General features: G+C 40.5%; 1 protein-coding gene across 3 annotated transcripts in view; it reads right to left on the reverse strand.

The window, feature by feature from the left end:
- The window catches only part of SYT1 (synaptotagmin 1), a 493,749-nt gene extending 481,876 nt beyond the window's left edge, over positions 1-11,873 (reverse strand). For all 3 annotated transcript variants that reach the window (XM_081128361.1, XM_081128358.1, XM_081128359.1), the window contains exons 1-2: positions 11,757-11,873; positions 11,461-11,569 (exon numbers count right to left, since the gene is read on the reverse strand). The gene's annotated coding sequence lies outside the window, so the exon portion shown is untranslated. The remainder of the gene's footprint in view (positions 1-11,460; positions 11,570-11,756) is intronic.
- Between the last annotated feature and the right edge of the window lie 2,527 nt (positions 11,874-14,400).

Below are 14,400 nucleotides of genomic sequence, written 5' to 3' on the forward strand. Positions count from 1 at the left end.
AAGTGGGAAAGTGAGGGTGGGGTGGGGGAGTGGCTGGGGAGAGATTAATCAAAGAGCTTATATACATATATGCATAACCCACAGACACAGACAATAGTGTGGTGAAGGCCAACATCACCACTCCTGCACTTTGGGGCCATTATTATGCAAAATAAGGCTCACCTGGGCACAAGCACTGTGATACCTTGACAGTGGATCTGATAACCTAGATAGCTACTAAGTAACTCACAGACAGGGATCCTACACAGTGCGGACAGGCTGGACAAGGGGAGGGTTCCAGTCCCGGGCGAGAGGGAGCGGACAGCATGAGATGTCGTTGTGCTACACAGAATGGCACACAATTCAAATTGTTTATTTCTGGAGTTTTACAGTTAGTATTTTTGAACTACGTTGGATCTTGGGTAACTGAAACCATGCGAAGCAAACACATGCATTGGGTGGGAGGGGGGACTACTGTAGACCAATGTCGTTCCCATGGCAGAGTTTCCACACAGGGGTTTCCTCTACTACAACGTTTTACCCCCAACATTTACATAGCTGGTTTCTTTTCCTTTTATATCTCAGCTTACATATTATTGGTTGACTAGAGTCCCTAGTATTACTTTTATTTTTTAGCCTGTTTTATTATTTTCTAGCATATCTCAATGTCTGACACTGCCTTAGTTATATTTTGTTGTTGCTTTTAGTTGTCTCCCCTAGAATGTGGATGCATAAAAGCAGAGAACTTTTCTGCTCTTGGCTTCTGAATTCCCAGCATTCAAAACAGTGCCTGGCATATAGTAGGCACATCATGGCATTTACTGAAGAAATACATTATTCCTAAATAATTCCCTTTCAGTTTGTGGTAGAGCAAAGAGAAAATGCATAGTGTTTTTGTGCAAAGTTATTCCGTTGCAGCTACAGCAATGTATATGTAGTGAGGGCCATTATAAAATAAACATTGATAAACTCCTTGAAATAATACTCCCTGCAAAAAAACTGGAAAAAAAAATTTGAAGTACTGACAGATATACATACAGGTGGTCCCTATAGGTATCTTCAGCTGGCTGCTCTCAGCTCTGCCGAGCTGAGAATCTAAAAATCTTCAAGTCCGACAAGCATCTTTCCTCTGTTTTTAAAAAGAAGCCAAGGCAATAAGGCAAGGACCCAGCCAGAGTTAGACGACATTCAACGTGGCCCTTGTGTTCTGATATTCAGCCTTTTCACATGGTATAGTTATATCGGTTGTTAAATTATTGAATACTTCCATGCCTGTTTGTAATCAGTCATTGCTTCAAGCCTCGTGAGTGCCACTTCTCTCCACATCCTCAACAACTACAGGCCTCTCCCTAGGATTCCCTGAATTTTCCCCTGCATCCTTTCTGATGGGTCAGTGGTCTTACCTCATGAGCTAGTAGGCATCTGCTGCTTTTGCCTGTCTTAAATCTAATCATTTTCCTTCTTGTAACAACAGAACTCTCTTTCCATACAGTTGAGTAATGATATGTCCAACTTTCAAATCCAGAAACTACACAAGGCCTAGCTTAGAAAAATATCATATTTCATAGCCTTCACCATAGTGATGGGTCCAGGGCAAGTGACCCAAGTTGTTCCAATCAAGCTCATCCTGGAAGTTTTGGGGGGGAAAATATTCACTTTACACGATTTCTTATATTAGCCTAGAGTCACTGGCTAAGAAAGAACATGAGTAAAGAAAGAACCACTGTAAAGAAATAATATGAGTCTAAATAAAACAATGGTTGAGAAAAGTAGAACTAAACTGCAGCAGAATGTGGGTTTGAAACGAAGCAAGTCTATATTTACAAAGCCAACATTCAGCCATAAGTAATCATATAACCAAGCTCATTTCTGGCAGAAGCATAGGAACTGGTAGGAGGTGGGGATGAGACAGGTGTGGGAAACAATAGGCCTGGTTCTGATAAGATGGTTTGATTTCCCATTTCCAGCTATAACCAAATACAGAACATTCCTGAACTTTATGATAATCTGGCCTCTAAATTCCCTTTTTTCTTAAACCATTTTGAATTAGGTGACATTTTTACAAATGAAAGAGTTCCTAATAAAAAAATGAGGTGGGACATGTGTTAAGGTCTGCCATTTGATAACAGAAACCAAACAACTTGCAAACCTTCCTTGTGAACTATCTTATTGAAGCTTACCATGCCAGAGTAGGTATTTACACTCAGGTCAAGAGGATTCCAAGTTTAACGTTTTGATCACATTGCTATGAAGTGAATCAGTTTTACCTATGACTCTCCAATCTCTTTAGGTCATCTCTACTCTTTGACCCCATCTGTTCCTTTTCTCCTGCCACTGTGAAGCTTAATATAATTACTTAGGGTTAGGTATTGGCTTTATAAATATAGACTGTTTGGGTTTGAAACCACAACCAATTACATAATATTTGTGTGACACTGGCAAGTTACCTCTTTTCTATGATTTTCTCATTGAAGAATTATAGGTAAATTAGTACCAATCATAAGGTTACTGGGAATATTACTGAAATGAAGCACAGAAAGCACACAGAAAGGTGTCTAACACTTATTAAGAATACAAAACTATGATTTCCCTGTGTTTGTCCAAAAATCACCATAAAAACCTAACCTTTGCTCTGATTAATCTTGCATTCTTTCTATAGGCCTTTCCCAATTAAAACTCCTGTCTCCTTATATCAGCTCAGCTAGAAAGTGAATCATGTTTATCCACATTGCAATATGCATGGCTATTGGCAATCACTTCCAATTGTGTTTGAGTCGTAACACAAAGAATTGCCAACTGATGGACTTCACACGTTAGGGCTGAGTAATAATTGGAGCTTTGATATATTCTCTGCTTACCTCATTCTACCTTGGAATAGTAAATTCAACAACTTCCATTAATGATAAGTTCGGGAAACTGAGAAATTTTGTGAGTACCAACAAGAAAAATAATGAGACATGATGACATTAGAGACTTGTGGTAAAGCTACAGCACATTATTCTGATCACATCACTGCGTACTCAAGGAAGTGGCTTAGTACTACATAGTGTATAAATAAGAAAACCAGTGAGATGACATCTAATATCACAGTGACATAGCAATGATTGAAGGGTAACTGAGCCTAGTGATTCAAGCTCAGTGACTTCTCTTATAGATTTAAAAACTGTTCCTGGAATAATTTTAAAATACAAATATAATTTATTTCAAAATTAGAGTAACACTAAGTAATGATGGTATATTAAAATTTTCTTATGTTTTCAATGAGAAGAATAAAGGCTATATATTCAACATTCAGTGATAATGTTAAATTTTTATTTTGGTAAGAAATAGCAAACTAGTTTTTATATATTGAGAGGATTAAAAGACATATTTTTTTCCTTTATTAAATGCTGAGGCACTATTGTTCTGTAGGTAAGAATTATAAAAAGCTTCCTAAGTGTGTAATTGCAGGCAGGTAACTTAACAGCTGAGTCTCCTTTATTGCATCTGCAAAATGGAGAATCTCTTCATTATCAAAATCAAATCAGGCAATTTAATTTTTTTTTTTTAAATATAGTACTATACAAATGCCATGAAAACAATGGTTTAATTGTCATTGGAAGAACAAAATAGGAAAAAAGAAAAAAAAAAAAAGGTAGCTAATAGTACCTTATTTGGATTTTTAAATAGTATTGTATTATCTCTCTGCAATCAATTTTGTTCCAGAAATGACCAGTAGGCCAGTCTTTATATTTAAGAACTTAAAAACATTCAAATCATGCACATTCCCTTTAAGTGTACCAATTACATAAACAAATTAAGAAGCTGCTCCCTTGTTTATCCGTACATATGTTTTGTAAAGCTAACAAGCTAAGAATTAAATTTCTTGGTTGTTGAAAAAATAATAATCCATCAGTATGGAGCCTGAAGTACCAAGCTCCCAGTTAGTGATGAGAGGAAGATAATTAAGATATAAAAAAGAATAAAAAAGAAAGGCAGGAAGAATAAGCAGAAAGGAAGAAAGGAAGAAAACGCAAGGAAAGGAGGGAATGCAAGAAAATTGCTACATTCCCCCTTTAGCGGGAGAGCTGAACAGATCTACTCTGGCAGTGAGTGGTAATATGCTTCAACGCATCCAGGTTTGAAAGTCCAGAAGTCAAGAGAAATAAAACTGTTGCCATGTATTCAATATATAAATGATGAAACAGATTCTCAAAGGCATAACAAAACTTGTCTCCTCCACTTGCCTGAAGGAGCTGGCTCTCTCCTATCATCAATATTCATTTTGTGGTGTCTAGGAGTGATTCAGAAAGTATCTATGATTCCCTTGGGGGGGAAAAAAAAAGAATATTTGTATACCAACTACTTTTTGTTTCTTTCTCCACAATGTAAAAGCAGGGCAGTTTTGGTTAATTTAGGAGTATATGGCTTTTTGTTGAAATGTCACTTCCTTGAATTATTAAACTCAGATGTGTCTCAAGGCGATTGCTTGGCTTAACATTATAACTTAATAAAAACACTAAAAATAGATGTGTCATTTGTAACATCGTGTTGTTATCTAAGCTTTTAACATAAGAATTCCCTGAACACAGACAGATAAAACCCAAGCACTTTCAGGCATATACTGGTCTGGTTATATTTATATTTAAATATAAAACCTGTGGCCTAGGATTTTGGATATTGGTTAAAATAGGATGATGATGTTATTCTATTTATAGAAGAGATTCAGGTGATCTAGAAAGTCTCTAATGCCCAATGGTTCACGCTTTCTTCATTCCTCAAATCTGATGAAAAAACTACGAATTAGGCAGAAAGCCAGCCTTGTAAACCAGGATCTGGCAGACCTTCCAAATCAGAAACAGACTCAGGGCTTTGCTACTCTGTCCTCCTGAGAAACTGTGTCAACTTTTCTTTTTAATAATCTTGCTAACTCAAAGCGTGACTGCTAGAGGAGCTCAGCTAGGCCTTAGGAACCTGTCATACCACTGTTCTTGTTTCAAAGGCCATCCAGTCATTTGTCTAAAAAACATTTGTTGATGATTTTTTCCTCGTAAGTAAGCAATTTCCATATTTCGTAGGTGCTGAACAAGGACCTGTCCACTAGTTATACTGTATAGAATACCGGGATGCAGGGTATCATGAGGAAAAAAAATACACTCAACGGGCTTTTTCTCCTTCTCAAGAAAGAGCAAACAATTCTAAATGGACATTTTAGTGCGTGTGGCCTGCTGCTGTGATGCTACATTGTTGTTTATACTTACAGCAACTCTCACATAAAATTATGTTTGAAAATAGATTGTTAGTAATCCATCCTAAAAGCAACCTTATGTGATGTTTCACGATACCGGAGATGCCACAGAAACACACACCAGTCCTCAACGGTGTGCTGTGACAGACTGTGAGGCATGTGGATGCTTAAGGATCTTCATAACAAGACACAGGTGGACTTGGGAAGAACTAAAGCCAATCCAAGCATCTGAAAGTCTCTTTAACAATTATTTGTATTTTATCCACTGGTGTAAATTAATTTAAAAAGAAAAGTTATACTGATTCATGGTTTAACAACCTCACCTTTTCTTGGATCACCTGGGAGTAATCAAAACAAATTTCATGAAGGAAAAGCTATTTCATGAACTATCCTAAAACTTACGCAAGATTCAATAACCCATTTTATATAAGTACTAATATTAAGTTTTGTGTAGCTGTGTCAGTTTTGTCTGAGTATTTTCATGTGCTTTTTACCTTCTTGGTGATGCAAATTTGCCAATGAGTCTCAACTGCAGCAATTAGTAAATCTAATCACCTGCTTCCAAGCTCAAGCTCAAGCTCCAGTGAGGCCTGGGGTGACAAGCAAGGAGGCTGGCACAGAAAGGAAATGGGCCCAAGGTAAAAATAGGAAGCTGGACCCAGGAGGTCACACCCAGGCAACTCTCCTAGAAGGTGTGAGGTGGGTTTGCCTGATTTCCCCTCTATGGTCGTGTTACTGAAAGATGGCTGAAATCAGGGAGGGTGTGAAGCGGACCAGAGATAATATGTCTCACTCAAACAACTGTAGTATAAGAATGTTTCACCTTCAAAGGACCCTCTGATGCTATTTGTGTTTAAGTGCCTATGTGCATTTTATCTTTGATTATCTTGGAAGTATTTAGAAATAAAAAGAAATCATTTATCTATTACAGAAAATAACACACAACTCGTTTTATAAATAATAGTTAATTATGTGAACTCTAAGCACATAAGAATTAAAAGCAAAGCACATTTTACAAATAAACAGGTTCCCTAGAATAAGGGAAGACCAAATTTCAGTACCATGTCTAAGATTTAAACAACTGGATATTTTGACCACAAATTAGTTCCTGATTGAGGCACTTAGCTAACTGTCTCAGGTACAGTATTTGGGGTTGCTGTAGCAGGATCGTACTTGGTATATGTGATAAAACATTATCTGAAGCACTGTTAGAAAAATTTAGGAAATTATATCTTAACTGAATAGTTTCACCAGATGTTTATAGTAACTGAAGAAAAAATTTCTCATTTGACGTGGAAATTTTTCAGCTCCCATTTTGTACAAACAACTAAGAAACAAGTATTTATTATCTTTATTTGAATTACAATTTTCCAGAACTCCTCTTTAAAAAAATGACTTCCTGTGTTCAACATACTATATGTGAGACTGATATAGGAATGACCAGTATATTTTCTTTGTATCTCCACAATAGCAGTAACCAAAAAAGATGACCTCTGACCTCCCCTCATTTGCATTACTGGCAAATTCAAGAAACCAATGTGCCACATCTCTTCCAAGCATTGAGTGTATTTGTGGAGACAAAACAAACCCAAAGAAAATCAGACTAGTTCTAAGCAATTAGAACTTGTGGTTTAACTAAATATTAAAATTATAAAAATTACAGAAAATTTTTAAAAATCTGATTTGTTTTTCGAAGATATGGCAGAAAATTATTTCTAACACTATTATGAATGTGCTATTTTATTCTAAATTAGGTTTTAATTTGCTTTAGAACTTTCTTAAATATTATTTTTAAATTTAGAAAACATTTTAAAAGGGGGTTTCTTTGCAATAGGACATTTGAAATTATATTTAAAACAGCAGAAATAGCATCTCTGGTTACTTATCCTTTCTACAGCATAGCAGTATTTCTCAACACCAAAGGTTAAATTTTTATTCATATATACAAGAAAGGACAGCCTGCTGTGATACTTGCAAAGATAGCGTGAACATATTAGCAACATATTGTAAAATAAGCTTATTCTTCTATTACTATCACATGCGAATAGAGTGATGTTCATATACCCTGCTAACAGTTTATCTTATAGCAAATATAAAGGTAGCTCTTCAAGAACTCTCTTAAAATGGCAGGGGAGCTAAAGGAAAACTTGTTTACTTCGAATTGGAAAGATCAAATTCCTGCTTTTAAAAAATGGCCCCACTTAATGTCGGGGTTTGAGTAAAGTTTATGAAAATATTATGAAAAAAATATTAATCATTCTCAGAGGAATTATTAAAGATACAAATCCACACCCCCTTACCAGAAAAAGCAATGATAATCACATCATTCAAGATGAAGAACAAGTTTACCTTTATGCAAATGTTGAAAGAAACACCTGATAAAAACCTCAGACAGAAACTTTATCACCTCATTATGTCCAAATCATGTAAAAATAGGATTTCATCTTATTTGTTAATTGTATATAAAAGTGCATTTTCTATTGCTGAGAGGGTTTTTTTTAACCCATGATTCAAATAAAAATCACTTCTTCCCAAAGCCATAGAAAGACTGTTTAGAAGGAAAGAACCAGACAGGCCCCCATCAATTTTGCCTCTGGGTATTAGTAGCCTTTCAACCAAAGAACTGTTAAAAGCAACCCTAAGAGACTATCATCTTTCTTTGAATGGCAGTTTTTGCAGGAGTACCCTTTAGTTTCAGCAGATTATATACTACTGTCCATTAGTCTATAATCCTTTTAGAAAATTTTCAAAAATGTTCATATATATATATATATAATATATATATATATATATATATAATATATATATATATATATATATATATATATACATCCACATTATGTATGTACATATATCCTTAAATACTAGTGGAAAAATTATTTATTTATTTAGACTACCACATACTTAATCCCTGTTTAAATAAATAGCTTTGGTAAATTTCTGTGGAAAACAAATTCAGCTAGAAAGCCTCTCTTTCATCTTAAACTTTTGATACAGATCTATTTATGACAAGCAAATCATTTAAAAACTTTTTAAAATCACAGGTGGATTAGATACTTAGTTGTAGAAAACATTATTTGTTTAGCAAAATGTCTGCAAGACCCACACCAACATTACTCTATGGTAGAAAGTCTAACTTTGGTCTTGGTTTTCTGTAATATTGGACCAAATTTGCTCCATTATGTAATCGAACTGTTTTATTTTTGCTTTCCCACCCCCCAAATTATTTAATCACTATCATTAGGAAAAGAAATATTACGTTCCAACTTGGAATTAATGGTATCTCTTCCTGGCTGTTTCACAAACTGGAAATCGTAAGAGCTATAAGTATTGCAGGCTCATGTAAATGTCTGCCTTAAGTGTGCGTTCTTTCAGATCAGATGGCTCCAAAAACATGTTTGGGGATTCACTCTAAATTGATTTAATATACTGACCTCCAAAGATGAATTAGATATTATGTCCATGGTGTCATTAGGCTACCGGGAAGTTCAAATTACATTTCTAACACATTCTGTATCAATCTTCCGGCTCATTTTGTAAATATAATTAAGATAAGATACTATATTCTAGTTTTGTTTTAAGTTAGCACCATCTCAAACACATACCTAATAATGTAAACACCATGATATCCATTTTCGTATTTCTTGATTAGAAGTATCTGATAATTTGACCATAGTGAATAATATTATTATGCAATGAAGTTCAAAACTAGTCTGGAGCAACTCTCCATTGTGTGGTATTTTCTGGAATTAGTATTTTAGAATTTCTCCTGCACATTAGGAATATTTCTTGATAAAAAATATCTTAAAAATCTAATTACCATATTTGCTCTGAAATATTTCTTTAAACAGAGAAAGGATGAAGATTGTATAAAATTATTACATGAGAACATTTTGTGGGATGACAGGTAATAATTTAAAGTCTCTTCTCAATCCACTCACTACATATTGGAATTAGTTCTGACTTCCAGTATCTATAAAGACTTAATTTTTCAGAAGTATGTTAAAAACTAAACAGTCAGATACATCTCTGTTACATGTCATTGCTATAATTAACATTTGCAAAGAGTCATGAAAAAAATTTGTCAAAAACCAAGAAGCCTAAACTTTTACCTTTCCTAAGACAGTGGAGAAATAAGCAAACAAAATCTTCTTTTGCTCATATGGAAAACAGTTGGTTTCCTTTTTATACATCTTTTCATGTCTAAACTTGTTAATTCATTTGTATACACATGAGGCAATTAAGTGATTGTCCTTTTGTCCTTGTAACCAAAAGGTGGCATCTCTAAAAATTAGTCAGCTTTCAACAGAGGTACTACATTAAAAAGGGGGAAAAAAGCCATTTAAGTGTCAAAGCCCTAGAAAGAAGATCTTGTTTTTGTGACTCTAGGTAATTCTACTTAGATAGCAGAGATAAGTGCCTCAAATGGAAAATGGTTTAAACAATAATATTCACTACACTGATGATAAATGAAACCAGCTCTTATCTAAGTTGGTGTATAAACTTATACACTAAGATCTGTGGTGAAAAAATACTTCCTGTGGTGCATAGACTAGTGGGGAAGATCAGGCAAAGTTGAGAAAGAAGATTCCCTTTTCTTATCCCAAGTGATATGCACACAAAAAATGTAAGACTTAGCATTTCCCCTGATAAATCAAAGGAAAGGATTTATCTGGACACTAGCATCTGCTGATTTCTCTCATGCATGCAGGACCCACTTGGAACGCTTTCCCCTTACATTCAGCCGGGCACTCCTCTCTGCCTTCTCCCATCTGACAGGAATCGCTTCGCTGTGTCTGCTGCATAATAGGAAAGGAAGGCTTCCATCACTGAGGATGGAACTGGAAATCGCTGAAGCTGCCGTCAAGGTCCGTTCAACAAGTACCTTTTACTTGACCTATTACTCCGGCAGTCAGGACACATAGCTGTTTTGCCATCTTTCTCTTCCTTGAGAACAAAAACATTACCCCTTTGAGATTTTTAAAATTTTAGATCATCTTCCTACCATTACTTTCTAAACTTTGTTCCAGTACAAGAGGATTCTTGGCCAACTGAGCGCCCATCTGCCTTCTAACCGGAGCACTGAAATGGTATAAACATCAGGTTTATACCATTATTAGAAAATAACGCAACACGTGAATTTGATATCCAGGCAATAAAATGCAGATCGCAGAAAGGAAGAATGAAATGGGGATCCACACAGAAATGCAGCTTTAAAATAAGAGTGAAATGGTTGCTTTATTTCACCAAAGGGTTAACATCCAAGAAAGTGAAAATCAACATGTATGCAAAGCTACCTAGAGTAGCTTCCTCAAAGTAGAAACCCAAGCCTCCTGGTGATACTGGTGTCACCTACGAATGTTTCAAACTTTACGTTTTTTTGTTTGTTTGTTTTTTGCCCCCACAACATAAAGGCCATACCCGAGAACCTCAGGAAAGTAATAACCTCTTGTTGTTATTATTATTACTATTCTCTATGCAAGAAACACCTCAAAGTTCAGACATTACCACGGATGGGCAAATACCATGTAGCCCCACCGGACAGATGAAAACAGGAAAAGTCAGATGGTTGGCGCTTAGAAACAACAGCAATTAAGCAGCTGAATGTGGGTTGGATCAGTGGTTTATTTTTGTTCCATTGGAACGAATCGAGGGAGAGGCATAGCCTCTTGCAGAGGGGGTCGAGGGAAACTTGACGCTTCCCCTCTGACAGCCGGGCTGGGTGGCCTGTGCACTGGCCGCGCTCAGTTTAGCCGCCCCCCGTGCTCTAATTCTCACCGAGGTGGCCTTCTACCTTGGCCCCCGGCCCCGCAGAAAGCAACCCTTCTCCTTCCTGCACCATGCCCGTCTCTCCTCGGAGAGCAGGCAGTCCTCTCCAGGAGGGGAAAGAAACCCTGCGCGTGCCCAGGATGGCAGGAGGCAGAAGAGGGACTGAGAAAGGGGTGGGTGGAGGTGAGAGATTGAGGTTGGGGTGGGGGGCGGAGGAGAGAGATTGAGAGACAGAGCAGGAAGATGGGGGGGGGGTGCCCAACATCAACTCCAGGCTCTGCTCGAAATCACCGGCGCTGTGCAAAGTGCTTTTCCAGGAGATGCACATGTGGTCTCCTATTGCTCACAATAGGCCACCGGGGCTCCCTCCCCGGGTCTCACCTCCCACCACCAAAGCCCAAAGGGACCGAGAACAAAATCTCCCCACGGGATTCGAGCAAACAGGCGCCGCCGAGGTGGCCGCCGCGCTCGTCCCGCCGCCTTACCTGCAGGGGAGACCGGGAGGCGGTGCGGTCGCCGTGCCCAGCGCCGTCCCCGGGCGGACCCGCTCGAAGGCACGCGCGTCCCCTCGCTGCCTGATCCTGGAGGGGCAGCCTGCAACACAAAAGGGGCGTGTGGGTGTGGGTGTGGGTGTGTGGGAGGCTTGGCGGGGCCACCAGGCGGTCCCAGCTGGCCGCCCCCACCCTACACACACACCCCTTTGGGGCGCTTAGCACCCCCCCTCGGCCGAGCACCACCCTGGGGGGCAGGGGGGGCTTGTCCGGCTGCAGCCTCAAGTTACCCGGCTAAGTGGTGCTGCTGCGCCGCGGCGGCGGAGGAGGAGAGACGCCGGGGGCAGTCCTGGGTCTAGAGCATCCCCACACTGCAGCTCCTCCAGGAATCCCTCCAGTGAGGAGGCGGCCGCCCGGCCCCTCCCAGCCCCGGCCTCCCGATTGGCTGCGCCCCGGGTACGCTGAGCCGGGGAGCCAATCGGCGCGCACTCATAATAGGTGGATCCGCTCAGCCGGCGCTGCCCATCCCAGCTCCGTGAGAGTCTCTCCATCCCCACGGCGGACGGGGCCAGGAGAGGGGGGCTGGGAGGGGCGGGGGGGGTCACTAGGAGGGGGCAGCTCCCAAGGAGACGCGATCAAGGGCGTCCGATAAACCCTTGGGGCCCCGCGGGGATGCCCCGCAACCTGTTCAGCCAGCCCTACGCCCAGGAGGAGACAGCAGAACACAAAGCTATGTTCTTTCTTTTCTTTTCTTTTCTCTTTACTTTCAATCAAAACCTGCCCTGATACTGAGCATGCCCAGACGGTCACAGCGCCCTCGGAGTTCCGACTTGGGTGGGTTCCCCGGCGGTGGGTTTTGGAAAGGTGAGATTAGGAAGAGAAAAAGAAAAAAGAAAAAAAAAAAAGAGGCAGAAGTTTGTCTTTGGCCCTGTGACCCCACGGAGTTGTGAGAGCGGAGCCGGGCAGGGCGCGCGCCAAGGGCTCCGCTGGAGCATCCGCCCGCGAGCCGCGGGGAGGTGGCCCTCGGAGGTGAAGAATAAAATTCTGCCCGGGTTCGGGGGTGGGGGGTGGGGGGGGAGCGAGGGTGGATTAACCTGAGCCTTGCTGGAAGCCTAGAGACTTTTTTCTGAAGGGTGCCGCGGGCCAAAGAGATGTCAGGGAAGCCGAGTCCGTAGGTGGGGCCCGGGAGCGCGACTCCACCCCGGAGCGGACGGAGGCTGCCGGCACCCCGAGCGCGCCGCGAGTTTCCGCAGCCGCGACCCTCAAGTTTGTAGACTTGGGTCCAGCGCGACGGTGTTGGGGATGCAGTTCCCGCCAGGCGCCTCCCGCCTGCGCCCCGCGTCTCTCCACCCCTTCGGCAGCGCGGTGGCGACTAAAGCGTGGGGGTTCCTCCCCCCTTCCTTTCTTCCCCCCGAATGACTGTGCGGGGAAGTAAGCAGCTTTTCCCTCCCGAGAGCTGGGCTGACCCGATTGTCTCTAAGCTCTAGGGCAGTCTACAGCGGGGTGACAGAGGAGACGCGACCCGGGAGCTGCGGCGGGAGGTGCGGCGGGTGGGGCGGGGCCGCGAGGGGGCGGAGCGACCCCGGCGGGAGCAGCCCGCCCCGCGCCACAGGTGCAGGGCTCGGCGGCGGGGCAGGGCTTCCCTTTCCCACCGCGACCTCGCTCAAGGGCCTTGGGGCCCCCGGGTTGTTTTGCTTAGAAATCCTAGCAGTTTGTGTAAACTTGACCAATAGCTGCAAATGAGAACTCTCTTAATTGGGTCCTTTATTTTATTGAGAAGATTATCGTGGCATCTCCTGGAAGGAAATAAATAGCTATCTCAATTCCCCAAACCCATCCACTTTGAACTGGAGTTTCATTAACACTGGTTTGCAAAGGTAACTGCAGCAAGAATTCAATTAACAGTAACACATTTCTTCAAGTTTTAATTAAACCTCTCCTATTTATGTCATGTTTAAGGTCCTGAGCCTAAGTATAGGTAAAACGATGGGAACCTTAATTATAAACTAATAATATTTTTAATGACAAGTAATGGTGTATTCTCCAAACACTGTAACTTTATTTATCTTTCACGTTTCTAAAATATTCCTCGAATCTTAATTTTAGAATAGTTTCATAGCTGGAGAAAGAAGATAATAAATGTTAGTTTAAAGTCAGTTCTAAGTATTTGATGAAGAAGAAAAGGGAGGGGAGGAGGTGGAGGGGAAAAGAGCCAATGACTTCTCTAACACTGTTTTGCAATAAATGTCTATGAGAGGCTTCTTATAATATCCACCTAATAGACATCTTCATTCTAAATATACTTGTCATACATTCTCTAAATTCCAATAATTAAAATCTGTGCATTTTCAATAGCCACAAACAGCGCCTCTATATAGAAAGAATTAAATTTATTTTAGAAGAGATGAGTAAGTAGACTATGAATCCAGATTAGTTATCTCTGTCCCAGACTCTGAGCCTATCATCAGTATCTTAGCCAATTTATCCTCCTGTCTTCCTGACCTCCTACCCAACAATCACACCCTCTCAGTGGTCAGAATCCTAGACAACATGAACGATGCTACATGTTCATAGCCCCAAATTACTCGAGGGAGACTGCTGGCTAACATAAGAAATGGGTTTTACATATATAATGTACTTAATTTTAGGATAACATTTCTATTCATGAATATTAAGAAGACTCTACTTGTATACCGGATGTAGATATGCTCTAGTTTTTGCAGGACTAAGGTTTTTATTCTCCCTCCTGTGTTGTTGCTCCCCAAGTTCAATGAATGGGCTGAGTACCTCCTCCTGGTCCTACTAGGCTGACATATCACACTTTCATGTTTTAGAGATTGCACCATCTCTCCTGCCTTGATAGCAGACTCTCCTCCATTAAAAGAAAGATCAGGTCAGTTGTCGTTTCTGTCTCATTTCTCCGTTACTCTTAAA

The sequence above is a fragment of the Miniopterus schreibersii genome, assembly GCF_964146895.1.
Source record: "Miniopterus schreibersii genome assembly, chromosome: 2".
Lineage (NCBI taxonomy): Eukaryota > Metazoa > Chordata > Mammalia > Chiroptera > Miniopteridae > Miniopterus > Miniopterus schreibersii.